Below are 17,691 nucleotides of genomic sequence, written 5' to 3'. Positions count from 1 at the left end.
ATGGGTTACTTGCAGTTGTCTCTGCATATTAAACTGGGATAGGAGAAAATATATTACAGTTTTCTCCAGTTGCTGACACACTAAAACGACACACACAGCACAGTTATTTAAACTGACACACACAGAGCAAAACCTCTTCTCAAGTCTCCAAAAGTCTAAACACATTTTCTGCTTTACACACATTTTGCAATTCAAAATGGCACTTTTTAAACGCACTGAACACGGTCCTCTATAACACACACAATCTGACATAGTCACATGATTGCCATTTCAAAACACTGCCATTCAAAATGACACTCCATGAGCTGATTGGCCGATACATGTGTCACCTGACCAAACACCTCAATGCTTAACTGTTAATACTTCAATCTTTTTTCAAAAAACTCTGCTTATATGAATGAAGTGTGTGCCGTTTCCTGCAGAAGTTTGATTCTGATAGTGCTGTATGTAGTTTTGTTTGCAGTGCTTCATTTTGCAGGATATATGAGCTATTTTGCAGTTTGGGTGTGTGTGTGGTTGTGTGAATTGTGTTAAGTGTTTTGATAAAACCAGCCTAGTTTGCAAAATTGTGTGTTAGCAATTGGAAAAAACTGTAACATAGAAAAAATTAAATGTATGCATAAATTGCATTCAGTCAGAATTGTGAAAGTGCCTCTAGTATGCAAGCTTGTTTCCGCCACAGAATGAAAAATACAAAAGGTAATTGTGACTTTTTATCTCAGAATTGCGTGTTATAAAGTCAGAATTGCAACTTTAAAAGTCAGAATTGCGTGATATAAAGTCAGAATTGCAACTTTAAAAGTCAGAATTGCGTGATATAAAGTCAGAATTGCGTGATATAAAGTCAGAATTGCGTGATATAAAGTCAGAATTGCGAGATATAAAGTCAGAATTGCGTGATATAAAGTCAGAATTGCGAGATATAAAGTCAGAATTGCGTGATATAAAGTCAGAATTGCGAGATATAAAGTCAGAATTGCGTGTTATAGTGTCAAAATTGCGAGATATAAAGTCAGAATTGTGCGAGATATAAACTCACAATTGCGTGATACAAGTCAGAATTGCGAGGAAAAAGTCAGAATTTCGAGTTTATATCTCCCAATTCTGACTTTATATCTCGCAATTGTGAGTTAAAAAAGTCACAAATATCTTTCAGAATGTTTTCTTCTGTGACGGAAACAAGCTTCCATACTCTCGAGCCGACGTAACGTTTCAGATGAAGTGTGTTTTACGAGTGCTCTTAGTGCAACAATGAGCTGCAGTGCCTCTTTAAACTGCAGAAAAACACTGCGTTCTCCAATAAAAGCCTGTGATTCCCAGTATCCTCGCTCAGAGCGCTCGCACGTCTGGATCTCATTTCCCAGAGTCGAGCGCCGGCCGGGGGGATTTAATGAAACCAATCCATTCAACCCTCCAGAAAACAGCACTTCAGAGAGCCGCCATTCCCGACTGAAGACTGAAAACTGAAGCGCATACTTTCACGCTCTTCTCCGCTGTAAAAATGCTCGTTTTCAGATCTGTAAGGGTTTACGCAGCAGAGTTAGGTTACTGTCAGAGAGCCGGTTCAGCTGCGCCCGATCAGAGGACCATATAGACCTAGTTCACAAATAATCATCGCCGTAAACAAGCACACAAACATTTCACAGATGTCTCGCAATACAGAGTTTGGGAAAATAGGGCAAATTCTGAAAACTCGGCGCTCTGGAATTCACAGTATATTTTCAGTGCTATTCCTGATTACTGGAAAACAACGACAAACAAATAAAAAAAATAAAATACTTTGTGAGTCTGTATAAATGCATGTGTATTTTAACATAATACAAGTTATAATTAGACACAATTCAATTATCAAACTTGTAATAAACATTATATTCATACGTTGATTGGGAAAGACTGTAAGAGTAAACACGTTTCCCAAACAGGCAGCGGCGGCCTTAAGCATCTGGGGGCCGTTTCAATAACTAATATGAGGCCCTACCCACATAAAACATAAACATAGTAGAGCAGAACAAGCAAGGATTCCTGTTGGTTTGCATTAATGGTATATTATTTTATTACGTGCACTTTCAGCTTCATGAACACGCAGCTCAACACAGAAATAATCCAACCTTATTTAATTAATAATTATGCAGCGTTTTACGTTGGAATAAGCCTCGCCCTTTCACGCAGGGCAGCTTCACTGCTTAATTGATTTGCACAGTATATTTTCATCTGTCTGGGCTGACTTTAAAACAAACAAACAGCTCAAACATCCCCTCAACTTGAATTATTTAACAAAAGCAAAGAAGAAAAAGTGTCTGACTGACACTGAACGAAACTTATCATAAATAACGATGGGCTCCGCGTTATTTCAGCACCGCTTAAAGGCCAATTTATACTTCTGCGTCGGGTTCGCGTAGAAGGTACGGCGTAGCATACGCATTGACGTGTACCATACGTCGTACCCTTCGCCGTACCCTGACGCGCACCTCCTCAAAAATGTAACTACGCGTCGCGGCGACGCGGACCGCAAGATCTGTGATTGGTCGACTGGATAGCATCGCGTTTCCTCCTACGCATTTCCGGAATGATCTTCTGCACTCTGCACCGCCCGCCCGCCATTTTTAAATTCCGAAGATCAGTGAAGAGCCATGGAAATAGACCAAGTGACCGAGAGATTGCTTGAAGAAGTGCGGAAATACAGCCATCTGTATGACTCCTTCAGTCGCCATTGCTCGTAGAAACCTAAACTCAAAACAGCCGCGAGGAATATAAACACAGTGGAACATTAAAACCCACCCGCGCCAACTAGCGTTTCGGCGGTGTAACTGCAGAGCAACACAGACATTCGCAGAAGTATAAATGCTCACGACGGCGTCGCCTACGTGCGTAGCCTACGACGTACACTACGGCGTACACTCGACGCAGAAGTATAAATTGGCCTTAAGCCGTTCACGGGGGCGGAAACTGTCGCCATGGTAACCAATCAGAGACGTCAGTGTTTTGCTTAGAATTGTGGGTAGTGTAGTATTTCTCCAGAAGATCGCAAATAACAAGGTTGATTTCATACCTTGTGGCTTTTATAGGTGCAGAAACTTTCGTTTCACAACCTCGTAGCTCGTGGTCAATCTACCCTGGATGGTTTAGACATTATGGCTCAAAATCAATATCCTACGGAGAAAACGAATGGGGTTTTGCTGGTCTGTTGTGGGTCGCGTCTGCAAACAGGTAACACTTAAATCCCAATTAAGGTCAACTTCTTCAAGAGAAAGAGATTATGGGATAGCCTAATTGAATGTAGATATTTTTCTCCTTTTTTTCTCCAGAAATGACACTTGATTTAACAGCAAAATTCTGACTACAGTATTTTATTGCAACACAGTGCCGTTAATTCGTGTTAATTCTAGGGATTTTTCAGGCCTACATCAATCAGATTGTGTTGTAGCTCAAGACTATCTGTCACAGGGGGCATTCACACTTTTTGGTGGTATAAATATAATTTATAAATCAGTGTTCGATTAGCTTTTACTGAAATCTGCACATTTGTGATATTTGCCCTGGGGCGTTATTTACCTTAATGAAGGCCCTTTTTAACCTTATTAGATGTATGGATTACACAGTCAGAAATAGGGGTAGAGTAGGAGTCCATTTCAGTCCCCCAAGGTACACTCTACACTAACGTACCCCATAGGGCTTATTATTGGACCTCAAGCTACATATATGTACCGTTTCTTTTAAAGGTTAAGGTACAATATTGCACCATTGAGGGTACAACCCCATTGATAAGCCATTGCACCCCTAAAGGTACATTTATGTACTTTATTTTCTGAGAGTGTACCTTTCATGTCAAAGTCTTACATTTGATCAATATATTCAGTTATAATAAGAAGAAGACACTATAGGGCTGTTTATAGGGCTGTTACCAATCAAATAATAACATACACTGCAAAAGTAGGATACACAGCAGTAAATAGCCTAATATTATGAGATTAATGTTTAAATTAATGTTTGAATATACAAGTAAGAAAAAATGCAATGATACTTTTAAACATGAAACTAAACCGCCAATATGTGACGGCAAGTAAGTAATAATAAGCGAGTCATTCAGTCATTCATACAAACGATTCGTTCAAAACTGAGTTGCTTTACTTTGGAAGTATTTTTGTCTGTGAAATAGCAGGAAAATCCGTCAAGATCAGTGTTGGGGGAAGTTTCTTTTAAAAGTAATGCATTACAATATTGTGTTACTCCCCAAAAAAGTAACTAATTGCGTTACTTAGTTACTTTTTATGAAAAGTAATGCGTTACATTACTTTTGCATTACTTTTACTTTTTCTCAGCTCAGGTTCTGAGCCTGTTGATCACCAACTAGTAGTGAAATCATCACAGATCCATTGATTTTGGTTGGATTTTTATAGTTTTTTCTGTGGAATGAGTATACTGTTTGGTGAAAAGAATGGCATATTTACTGATGTCATAACTTGGGGGAATAGTTGATTGCCAATGAAGTAAAGATGAATATATTGGAAAAAAGTGAGAAAACGCCTATTTATTTTTTTTGCATTAAACTGATGCAAAATCATGTAGAAATGTGTTTTAGGAGTTCTTTTTTTCAGTGGATGTTGTCAGCACATGTGTTCTGTGTATCTGGAATGCATTTAATGACAGCCTCCCCAACCCACTGAGGATTTGAGGAAAAAAAAAAAATTTCTGAAAAAAAAAAAAAGGGTGCATACACTAAAATGGCCAAAAAGTTAACAGAAAAAACACACATAAAAAGTATGGCAGACCATGTCAGGTTCAACCCATTTTTGAGACTCCTCAACTAACACCAAAAGTGAAGTGAATGAGCCTCAGGCTGAAGTAAATGCAGATGTACTCCTGTACAGTAGAGGGCGCCGCTCACACTAACCTTTCAGATGCTGGTGTTCTGGATTAAAGAACAATAGGATACAGGAGAAGGAAGTTCAACACTCTACTTTCTAAATCTAATCTAAAGTAATTTTTGCTTATTAGTATGGTTGAATTAGATCATTGAAGGTTCAGCAGCAAAGACATTGGTTAATAAAGTGAGATTTATTACATATTTGTGTAATTTAATACAGTTAATTTTACAAGTTTTGTGTAAAATTCTAAGATTGCATTTTACTGATTTTATTCATTTTGAGGAATACTGAATGTTTTTGTGCAAGTGAGATGAGTGAGAAGACTTGTTGTCGGTGTCTGTCTCGAAATTAAGCACGTTTGGTGTGTGTAGAGTTTATAGAAAAATAAATCAGTATTATTAATCAATTCTTCATTTGACAAGTGTAGGCTAGTTATGAGCTGCAGGTGTGTTGACATCGGCGACAAACATCACGCGAAATCAAAATGATACAAAGGTTCAATAAACAACAAGTCAAAATTGACAATATTTTCAGTTACTTTGTCTATTTTCGTTTCTGCCAAACAAACCACAGCAGAATTACCGTCTCGTCTCCGAGTGACACACACAGCAGTGGGTGAGTGAATCATTCCTGAGTGAATCAGTGTTTTGAACAAATCATTTGAATTAATGGTTCAATGAATCACTCATAAAACAGTCACCTGCCGCCACCTACTGGCCTGTCAGTGTAAGCTGCAAGAAGATTGACTGAAAACCCCATCAAAAAATAATATATCATTTATTAATAAATAATAATAATAAAGTTCAAAAGCACAAAGTCCCTCCAGTAGGAGTTATTCTCAGTGTTTCTGAACTCCTGAAACGCCTCCATTGTAGTCTTGAGTTTCTTCTGGAACGAACACGTCACAATATTCCTCATTTAAATAATTAATACACAGAATAAAGGGGCGGGGCCTGGTTGAGTTAGTTAGTAGTGTGTTGAAACCCGTGCAGTGGCATAAGTCCACATATAAATATGGGGGAAAATAAGGTGTTTTTTGAACATTCAAGATTGAAAACCTCTTCTAAAAGGGCATAAAATGACCTCTTTAAATACTGAGACAAGGGGAGAATATTCATAATGGAATCTTGCCAAAATTTCAGCATGAAAACAAAGATTTCGTAAGCTTGTTTTGCTCACTTGTTGATTGCCTAACACCGTAAAGAAAATGTTTAGGCACATTTACGATAAAATCCCTGCGTTCAAAGCGAAGCTTCCCTGACTTTCCTCCATGCAATCGCTTTGAAGTGTGCGATATTTGCTTCGTAAAACGTAATAAGTGGCAGATGACACGCTGACAACAACCCAAGTGTGAGACGCAGGGCGCAGATGCACTGTAATGACGTCTCGCTGTATCTAAACAGTTTACAGTATCGCTTTCATCTCAGCGAGCTCATAAAGAGCAAACCGTGAGCGGACGCAAGACAACAGAGGAGGCCACAGATGGCACTGATTTGGGTAAAAGCAATGAATTATGGGAAGCACAGTAAAAGTAAACCTTCTATGAGCAATTAAGCCATTGAATAAGATTCAAAAGCGAGCTGAGATGTTGATATTCCTGGATTAGTGGTGAGGTTAGTCATCTTGTGAACACAGAGGAGGAATGTGTGTTGGCGCCAAATGGTAGATATTACCTTCGCCTTCCCAAAATCCTGCGCTTAAATACCAGTTAAATGGAGCAAAGATCAGCAGCTTCCACACCGGCCAAGAAGAAACTGTCCAAACAAACTGAAGCAAAGGAGTTTTTAGAAAACAAACTGAACAGAGACATTACTGATTCCAGAAAATGCATGCTGGGACTCGACGTCTTTCTGGTGCATTAGATACGGCCGTATGACGAGGACAGACACCGCATTAAAATGAAACTGCGGTAAGTCACGCATTACAGGAGACTGGGCTGCAAACTCGGAGAAACAAAACTCTTTTATTCACTGGACTTTGAATTAAATTGGCACCACTTCACAATAAGGTTCATTAGTTAACATGAACTAAGAATGAACAATACTTCTACAGCATTTATAATCTAAGTTAATATTCATTTCAACATTTACTAATACATTATTAAAGGGGTTATGACATGGTTTTTGTTTTCGTTTTATTATGTTCCCTTAGGTGCAATTATAGTATTACTATAGTTTTTTAGACAAAAACATAAAAATTTTAGTGATTTATGACCTTTTCCCGCCCTGTGTCTCATCCTCTGATTCAGACAGTCTGTTTTGGGGGTGTTTCCCCTTTAAGAGTTCAGTGGTAACGCCCACTGTTATCACTGGCTAACGTCATTGGCTAAAAGTAGTTTTAAGATGAAATACATTACTTAAGCTGCGTTCACACTACAAGCGACTTTGTCGCTGCATGTCGCCAGTGGCTGGCGGTGCGGTCGCTAGTAGGCGTTCCCACTACTGGTTGCCTAGTAATGTTTGTGAGTGACATTCACGGATGTTACTCCATGTTGTAGAACAATCCGTTTTCTTGCCGCTACAAACAAACATTTTGGAAGGAAAAGTCTAAATATAAATGGAATCAGTACATAAAATGCATAATATTAAAGATGAACGAGAAACAGCGAGTGCTCTTTGCCATCGCGGCTATTTAACTGCAGCAAACGGGCAAATTCCAGTCTATCTGGGTTCACGAAAGCATTCAGACTCGGAGTCAGGACGGCAAGTACCACCGTATGTACACGGAGACATATCATACATTATAGGACAGTAAAATGAGCTTCTCATTCTTCTTGCCTTGGTCGGACTCGGCACTGAAGAGTGACGGATCATGCGCGCCCCACTGACTTCACTCGTATTGGTTGTCGCTCCCGAAAGTCGCTCTTAATTTGCATAAAGTTAAACGGATCTCAACTTTGTCGCGACGCCAGACACGCCCCATCCGGTCGCCAACGCCCAGTGGCCCCATTAAAAATGAATGGTATTGTGTCGCTTTGTCACTTGTAGTGTGAACGGGGCTTTACAGTTTGCGCCGGCGTTGGGCCCAGAATAGTCGGCACGGCCTGATCTTTAAGCAAACGTTTTCTGGCAAAGCCAGCATCATACTGCGATTTGTTCTCCAAACAGTCATCCTTGAAATGTAGAGAACACACGCTTAAATGAACACTGCCGTGACTGCCGTGACACACCGCAAAAAATAAACTGCATCCATTTTTCCCTGACGTCTGGATCGTTCGGCAGCGTATTCAAACATGTTGTTTGTCCACAGCCAGGATCAGCACATCTGCGTCATCGCAGTCCTCTCGTAAACAGACACTCGCTGAACGTCGACTGAACACCTGTGGCGTGACAACGATGCCATGATGCAAAATGAGGCGTAGTTCTCTTGCGCTGGAGGCGTATGGAAGGCTAAAAGGGCCAAAACATGTGAAACTGTCCCGTTAACACGTAGTTATGCGTTAACGCGCAATTAACGTGTTAATTGAAGTGCTGCACCGGGTGTAACCTCTCTGTGCTCTTTGGGTGTAGGGATGGTTCCACTCAGAAAAACTTGTGTGTTAAAAACTTGTTGTGTTAATTGATTTGAGAGCAACTATTCATTTAAAGAAGTTCGATTGAGGAAAAACTAAATATCAGTAAGTAGTCTATTAACCCCCCTACCACTTTCTGATTCAAGTACTTGTGTTTACAGTTGCTTGCTTTTTATTGTGTTAGGATATGTATTGTTTTAAATGTTGTGTGTTGTTATGATTTATGTGATGCAGTGGCTATATTATGAGCCCAAGACACATTTCTAATCAGAGTGATTCTCAAAATGTTCAAAAAATAATACAATAATTATGTATGCTATTTATTTATGCTCATTGTCCATTTTTAAAGACATTGTTCAAATTTTATTTTAAATTTATCCTGCAATTTACAGGATTTGTTTGTTAATTGTGCTTGTGCAAGATAGCCATACCAGCCAGTAAAGTTCCATGGTTTCCAATGTGCCAGCACGCAATTTACGTGTTAACACGACAGTTTCACACGTTTTGGCCCTATTGGCCTTCCATAGAAGTGGTCATATGTAAACGACTGGTACGTCACTTCGTACCGTGACGTCACTTCTTACCATGGATCCCCAACGAGCTGTAATTAGAGCTTGATTAAATAAATACTTCGTTTACAATGGGGAGGACGTCTAAAGCTATGAAACTTGCAGGAAGTTTTAATGGTACAAAGACCTCTTACTGTATATACCAAAAGATCAAGGCAAATTTGGTTTCTCATGTCATGACCCCTTTAAAAAATCAGAGGTTGTGTTTGTTAACATTAGTTAATGCACTGTGAACTAACATGAACACACAATGAACAGCCGTATTTATATTAACTAACATTAACAAAGATTAATAAATACTGTGACAAATGGATTGCTCATTGTTTGTTCATGTTAGTAAATGCATTAACTAATGAACGTTATTGTAAAGTGTTCCAGAGAATAAACTGGAGAAGACATCAGGAATGGGAGCGTCGTGTCTTCAGGTCGAGGGATCTTGTGTCGAGTTTTTAAGTAAATGCATTTCGAAGGTCCAGCAGGACGTCTGGCTGTCGAATAATTCAATTTAACTCTCAGTGAGATCCGTAACGGGGACGTGTGTCATCAGACTCTTCTCAGCAGTGGATGATGTGCTGTGATTCATTACTCTTACAGAAATGCTGTTCACACAAGCATCAGCGCTCGGGCTTTTCACCGGGAACAGACTCACACACTGGCTCCAAGATCCCGGAAAACTCTGTGATGATGCCGTTGACCGAAAGCGACCTCTAAAGTTGTTGACAAATCTCTTCATCCGCCCGGACGATTAGAAGCGCTTTAGTTTCGGTATCACTCCAGTCTGAAGACGTTTGTAAACAGTGCTGAGTAAACGCATCATAAATTCATGAATGGCTCAGAACCAGTGGCTTCTGATTGGCCCAGATCACTTCTTACGTCAGCGTGTTCTGACCGCCATTAGCACTGAGGCTTACAGTGTTCTGTCACTTGAAACAAACAAAAACAAAAGGCCACACACACACACACACACACACACACACACACACACACACACACACACACACACACACACACACACACACACACACACACACACACACACACACACACACACACACACACACACACACACACTAACCCGACCCCTAAACCTACCCATCACACACACACACACTAACCCGACCCCTAAACCTACCCATCACACACACACACACACACACACACACACACACACACACACACACACACACACACACTAATCCGACCCCTAAACCTACCCATCACACACACACACACACACACACACACACACACACACACACACACACACACACACACACACACACACACACACTAACCCGTCCCCTAAACCTACCCATCACACACACACACACACACACACACACACACACACACACACACACACACACACACACACACACACACACACACTAACCCGACCCCTAAACCTACCCATCACACACACACACACACACACACACACACACACACACACACACACACACACACACACACACACACACACACACACACACACACACACACACACACACACACACACACACACACAAACAAATATGAATATGAAGCAACACAGCTGTTTTCAACATTGATAAGTGTTTCTTGAGCATCAAATCATCATATTAGAGTGATTTGTGAAGGATCATGTGACACTGAAGACTGGAGTAATGATGCTGAGAATTCAGCTTTGATCACAGGAATAAATTACACTTTACTATATATTCACATAGAAAACAACTGATTTACATTGGAATAATATCTCACTGTTTTTACTGTACTTTTGATCAAACAGATGAAACCTTAAAAACAAGCCTACGCCACAATTTCAGCAAGATGATATCATGTTGCTTCTTGCACATTCATGATATTAATAACCAACTCCAAGGCTTAACAAACTCACACTTAAAGCTCCACAATAACAGCTTTAAAGATTAGAAACAGCTGATCGATTATATTCATGTGTAAAGAGTGAAGATGACTGATGACTGTTTTGCTCCATTCTGTTCAAACACAATGCTGGCTCTGAGACTGAATCCTGTAACCTTTCTGTTTGCAGAGCGAGTCGACGAGAAGTTAAACCCAGTGTGGACAGAAGAGCCAGAAGTGGAAGCCGTGAATCACACTGCGTTCTCCACTGAGTCATGCTTTATTCCTATGAAAGACTTCTTGTTGGCTGATAAACTCAAGCGAGGTTAGTCAACATGAACGCCTCCTGCTTCCGACTAATCACACACACACACACACACACACACACACACACACACACACACACACACACACACACACACACACACACACACACACACACACACACACACACACACACACACACACACACACACACACTAACCCGAACCCTAAACCTACCTATCACACACACACACTAACCCGACCCCTAACACACACACACACACACTAACCCGACCCCTAAACCTACCTTTCACACACACACACACACACACTAACCCGACCCCTAAACCTACCCATCACACACACCAGAACAAACATCTCAAACATCTTTCCTAATGAAATCCCTGAACCCCACGGACAGGAATTACACACTAATTATTTGAGTAACACTTTACAATAAGGTTCATTAGTTAACATCAGTTAATGTATTAACTAACATTTACATTTATTCATTTAGCTGACGCTTTTATCCAAAGCGACTTACAATTGCTATATATGTCAGAGGTCGCACGCCTCTGGAGCAACTAGGGGTTAAGTGTCTTGCTCAGGGACACATTGGTGTCTCACAGTGGATTCAAACCCGGGTCTCTCACACCAAAGGCATGTGTCTTATCCATTGCGCCACCACCACCCATAACATGAACAAACAACGAGCAAAACATTTGTTACAGTATTTGTTAATCTTTGTAAATATTAGGGTTACATTTTATTTTAAGTCATTGTTACAAAGTAATTATATATTTAAGTACTGAGTAATATTAATTAACAACATGTTACTATAGGGTTAGGGTAGAGTTAGGGTTTGGTTGAGGATTGGTTGCTTGTAATTATGCATAATTGTACATGTAACATATGTAACAAGGACACTGTAAAATAAACTGTTACCAATATTAGTTTATAAAAATACAGCTGTTCATTGTGTGTTCATGTTAGTTCACAGTGCATTAAAGGTAGGGTAGGTAGGAATTGTCTAAAAAACTTCTTTTCCAAATTTGTTTAAACTTTATTTATATATCAATACATAATTAAAATGTAAGTACTCTGAAAAAGAAAGTATAAAAATCGAGTGTCTGTAGACCTCTCACGACTGTTTTAAAGACAGCTCATTATTTCCATTCACTCCACCCCCTCCCTTCTGGCCTCCTTCCAAAGCCACGCCCCCAAAACACATGAACGCGCGACTCCGACCGCTGAACTGGAAGACGCATTATTACCTGAGACGAGCGGAGACGAGAGGAGCGCAGTGCATGCAGTGACATCATGTCAGAATCACATGTAATAAAAAAATCTAACTTTATCATTATGAATATAAACAAATAAGATGTATTTTAGTACTCACTATCAAGCTAGCACACACACATATTTTGGGGATATTTTGGGGATATTTAATTTAATTTTATCAATCAATAAAATTCCTCTTGAAACAAACGTTGTTGTATTATTTTAATTTAATACTGTGAAGCTGCTTTGATACAATCTGTATTGTGAAAAGCGCTATACAAATAAACTTGACTTGACTTGACTTGACTTGACTAGCATTGGTAAAGTTTAAAGCTGCAGTAGGGAGCTTTTAGAAAACGTTGACTTAGCCTGAAAATTTGAACAAGCACAGCTTACAGGTCATTCCCCCTCGCTCTCTGCTGCGCTACAGCCCTCCCTCCACAGCGGAGCCTGCCATGAACGCGCAGGCTAGTAAACATGCAGAGACACTGATGACGGCGGATAAACAGTTATCGTACATTCACTGGTAGGGACGAAACATCAACAATATGCTTTACATTGACTATGGCCTGCCCATACTTTGACTACAAACTTGGTCCTCAAATCATTACGTATTTTGCAATACATGTAATGTAACTTCATAACGTTTCACTCTTTCTATAAGTTATAAATAGCTAGCAAGATAATAATGGTAACGTTACAGTATCTAAGTAATTATTCTAGCGATGTGTAATGCTAAATAAGGTTTGCTAGTACATTATTTCAGCAACATGACAAGCCAGTGAATTAGCAGGTTTCTATTGTTGCTTTGCACAGTGCGTGACATTTTATCTGTATGCTATGCGGCTAGAGGTTTGACACTGAGTCAATGGGCTCCGACGCGCTTGTTTATCGTCATCGGTCTTTTTCCGTTTACCTGTCTTTGTTGTATGAGCTGGTGCCACTCGAGAAATTGGCAGTTTTAGTTGTTTGTCCGCCATTAGCACAGCTGCGGCACACCGGCTATCTTGATTTTGAACGACGGTACGCGCTGTGCGAGAGAGGGGGGTGATGATCAGCGCGTACACAAGCTTGATTGACACTGCTAAGACACTCCCCCTGGCTCTGATTGGTTGTTTCTTACTGGGAGCGGTGTATTTCTGCAAATGGCAATAGGACCACTGGGAGGAGCCTGGGGAGCTTGATTTTTTCACAGATTATCTGTCTCATATTCTACTGTCAGGACATAATGACAGTTTTAACAAATATGTAAAAAATACATTTTTACAGAAGTTACCAACTGCAGCTTTAACTAATGTTAACAAATACATAACGTGTAAGTAAATGTTGAAACTAATCACTAAGATTAATCAATGCTGTAGAAGTATTGTTCACTCTTAGTTCATGATAACTAAGGAAGTTAACTAATGTTAACTAATGAACCTTATTGTAAAGTGTTACCGTTATTTGTACAGAAAATAACAGTGATCCCGATGGCGGAGCAGTGCATGCTGGGAAGAGAAGCTTCTCCTCTGTCCAAGAGCAACACGAGACACAGAGCTGCGATTCAGGATTCATAATGAAGCGCCTGTTCAAATCTCCCTTGTGTTTGAACACACAGATCCCAGAAAAACACATGATTTATGCCGTGCGAGTCCAATTTACATAGAAAACACACAAAGGATTATTTTGACACGTTTTACGGCCCCAGTAATGACAGATTACCAGAGGAAGTCGTGTGTGGAAGTGGGATCTGATACGGTTTATCAGAGAACGTCACATGAACAATGATTTAAAGAATAATATATATTGGTAAATGATAAAAAGGGTAAACTGAGAATATTGAAACTGTTGGTGTTTCTGAGAAATCGCAGACGCTAGACTAAACAAAGACTTGTTAGGGTTAGAAAACTAGCTTGTAAATCTCCAAATTTAAATTTGAAGGAAGCTGGTAAAACAATAGTCCACAAACTTGGTACAAGAAATGAAATGTTGATATGATAAAGCAAACAAAGGCCTCTTCCGTGAAGTTCAGAGCACATGTTTCTGATTACTCGTGTTATTCCCTCTCCACTGTCTGAGCCAACATCCTTACCGTTACAGGAGCTCTACATACCTTTCTTTATTACTTTTTTGAAAAATATTTATTAAGTTTCTAAAAAAAATTTGTATCAGAATTTTCTATGGTAGCCCAAGTGAAGCTTTGCTTTTTAAGGGTCACATGACCTAAAAACCAGGACCTTGCCTCTTCAAAAACTTGCCTTGACGATGCTAGGGCTTTGTGGAAGGTTACCAGGGTCACACACACACATTTATTTATATAGCGCTTATTATAATACAGATTGTTTCAAAGCAGCTTTACAGAGATAACAGGAAAAGTATGCAAAAAAGTTTGTTTCCAGAGGAAAATAGCATCACAGCTTAAGTAAGTTCAGTGATGTTTCATTTTTGTCTTAAAAAAGTGATTAATTTAGTTCATTTATATATATATATATCATATATATATATATATATATATATATATATATATATATAATATAGCCGGATGGTTGCCAGAGTGTTGCTATGCAGTTGCTAAGGTGTTCAGAGTGTTTAAGCATGTTGATGTGGCATGTTGTTGTGGTTTAAGCATGGTTTCTTGCTCATGGACACCTCGACACTTGGTCAGGTGGAACCAGGGATTGAACCACCAATCTTTCGGTTTATAGACAACTTACATGAACCACTGAACCACTGCCGCTATGCAGTTGCCAAGATGTTCAGAGTGTTTAAGCATGTTGTTGTGCAGTTGCTAGCTAGAGTGTTGTGGATGGTTGCCAGAGTGTTGCTATGCAGTTGCTAAGGTGTTCAGTGTTTAAGCATGTTGTTGGGCAGTTGCTAGTGTTGTAGATGGTTGCCAGGGTGTTGCTATGCAGTTGCTAAGGTGTTCAGTGTTTAAGCATGTTGTTGGGCAGTTGCTAGTGTTGTAGATGGTTGCCAGGGTGTTGATATGCAGTTGCTAAGGTGTTCAGAGTGTTTAAGCATGTTGTTGTGCAGTTGTTAGTGTTGTAGATGGTTGCCTGGGTGTTGCTATGCAGTTGCCAAGATGTTCAGAGTGTTTAAGCATGTTGTTGTGCAGTTGCTAGTGTTATATATGGTTGCCAGGGTGTTGCTATGCAGTTGCTAATGTGTTCAGAGTGTTTAAGCATGTTGATGTGGCATGTTGTTGTGGTTTAAGCATGGTTTCTTGCTCATGGACACCTCGACACTTGGTCAGGTGGAACCAGGGATTGAACCACCAATCTTTCGGTTTATAGACAACTTACATGAACCACTGAACCACTGCCGCTATGCAGTTGCCAAGATGTTCAGAGTGTTTAAGCATGTTGTTGTGCAGTTGCTAGCTAGAGTGTTGTGGATGGTTGCCAGAGTGTTGCTATGCAGTTGCTAAGGTGTTCAGTGTTTAAGCATGTTGTTGGGCAGTTGCTAGTGTTGTAGATGGTTGCCAGGGTGTTGCTATGCAGTTGCTAAGGTGTTCAGTGTTTAAGCATGTTGTTGGGCAGTTGCTAGTGTTGTAGATGGTTGCCAGGGTGTTGATATGCAGTTGCTAAGGTGTTCAGAGTGTTTAAGCATGTTGTTGTGCAGTTGGTTGCCTGGGTGTTGCTATGCAGTTGCCAAGATGTTCAGAGTGTTAAAGCATGTTGTTGTGCAGTTGCTAGTGTTATATATGGTTGCCAGGGTGTTGCTATGCAGTTGCTAAGGTGTTCAGAGTGTTTAAGCATGTTGATGTGGCATGTTGTTGTGGTTTAAGCATGGTTTCTTGCTCATGGACACCTCGACACTTGGTCAGGTGGAACCAGGGATTGAACCACCAATCTTTCGGTTTATAGACAACTTACATGAACCACTGAACCACTGCCGCTATGCAGTTGCCAAGATGTTCAGAGTGTTTAAGCATGTTGTTGTGCAGTTGCTAGCTAGAGTGTTGTGGATGGTTGCCAGAGTGTTGCTATGCAGTTGCTAAGGTGTTCAGAGTGTTTAAGCATGTTGTTGTGCAGTTGTTAGTGTTGTAGATGGTTGCCTGGGTGTTGCTATGCAATTGCCAAGATGTTCAGAGTGTTTAAGCATGTTGTTGTGCAGTTGCCAGGGGGTTGATATGCAGTTGCTAAGATGTTCAGAGTGTTTAAGCATGTTGTTGTGCAGTTGCTAGCTAGAGTGTTGTGGATGGTTGCCAGAGTGTTGCTATGCAGTTGCTAAGGTGTTCAGTGTTTAAGCATGTTGTTGGGCAGTTGCTAGTGTTGTAGATGGTTGCCAGGGTGTTGATATGCAGTTGCTAAGGTGTTCAGAGTGTTTAAGCATGTTGTTGGGCAGTTGCTAGTGTTGTAGATGGTTGCCAGGGTGTTGATATGCAGTTGCTAAGGTGTTCAGAGTGTTTAAGCATGTTGTTGTGCAGTTGTTAGTGTTGTAGATGGTTGCCTGGGTGTTTTGCTATGCAGTTGCCAAGATGTTCAGAGTGTTTAAGCATGTTGTTGTGCAGTTGCTAGTGTTATATATGGTTGCCAGGGTGTTGCTATGCAGTTGCTAAGGTGTTTGGTGTGTTTAAGCATGCTGTCGTGCAGTTGCTAGATTGTTGTAGATGGTTTCCAGGGTGTTGCTATGCAGTTGCCAAGATGTTCAGAGTGTTTAAACATGTTGTTGTGCAGTTGCTGGTTTTATAAATGGTTGCCAGGGTGTTGCTATGCAGTTGCTAAGGTGTTTGGAGTGTTTAAGCATGCTGTCGTGCAGTTGCTAGAGTGTTGTAGATGGTTTCCAGGGTGTTGCTATGAAGTTGCTAAAGTGTTCAGAGTGTTTAAGCGTGTTGTTGAGCAGTTGCTAGTGTTGTAGAGCGTTGCCAGGGCTTCGCTATGCAGTTGCTAATATGTTCTGAGTGTTTTTTTATAGCATTGAGCAGTTGTTAGGGTGAAAAGTTTGCATTATTTAGGATTCAGGTTATCTAACCGCAGACTTTACGACAGTTGCGTAAGGCATGATTATGTATAACCTGCTCTGGGTTCTTCATCATAACACATATGGTTTGAGCTAGACTTCCAGACACTGCTTCTCCTCCACAGTCGGGTAAATTACACACGTCTGTCAATAACATCATACAGATCACGCCTAACATGCGTGTTTTAACCGCGTCCAGCTGTTGTGAGACTGCAGTGTCCAGCTGTTGTGAGACTGCAGTGTTCAGATGGTCTTCTCCACAGAGTTTTCACGATCTGTCAAAAGCCTCATGCCAAGTGGGCCAATGAAATGCAAATGCTGGGTTTAAAATTGTAAATCACTAATGCTGTAATTGTGACATTTGATGTTCCTGAAATCTAGCCAAGCATATGACAGTCTGCCAGGTTACCAC

General features: G+C 40.3%; 1 protein-coding gene and 1 long non-coding RNA gene across 4 annotated transcripts in view; one reads left to right on the top strand and one right to left on the bottom strand.

Moving 5' to 3' along the window:
* Positions 1–17,691, top strand: part of LOC309509222 — a 138,147-nt gene that overhangs the window by 27,655 nt on the left and 92,801 nt on the right. The window lies entirely within an intron of this gene.
* piezo2a (piezo-type mechanosensitive ion channel component 2a) overlaps positions 1–17,691 on the bottom strand; it is a 190,527-nt gene that overhangs the window by 109,690 nt on the left and 63,146 nt on the right. The gene's annotated exons all lie outside the window — the stretch shown is intronic.

Source organism: Leuciscus leuciscus (genome assembly GCF_965113295.1).
Source record: "Leuciscus leuciscus genome assembly, chromosome: 11".
NCBI classification, from domain to species: Eukaryota; Metazoa; Chordata; class Actinopteri; order Cypriniformes; family Leuciscidae; genus Leuciscus; species Leuciscus leuciscus.
Note: the sequence above shows the minus strand (reverse complement) of the source record. Positions and strands in the feature narration are given on the sequence as shown.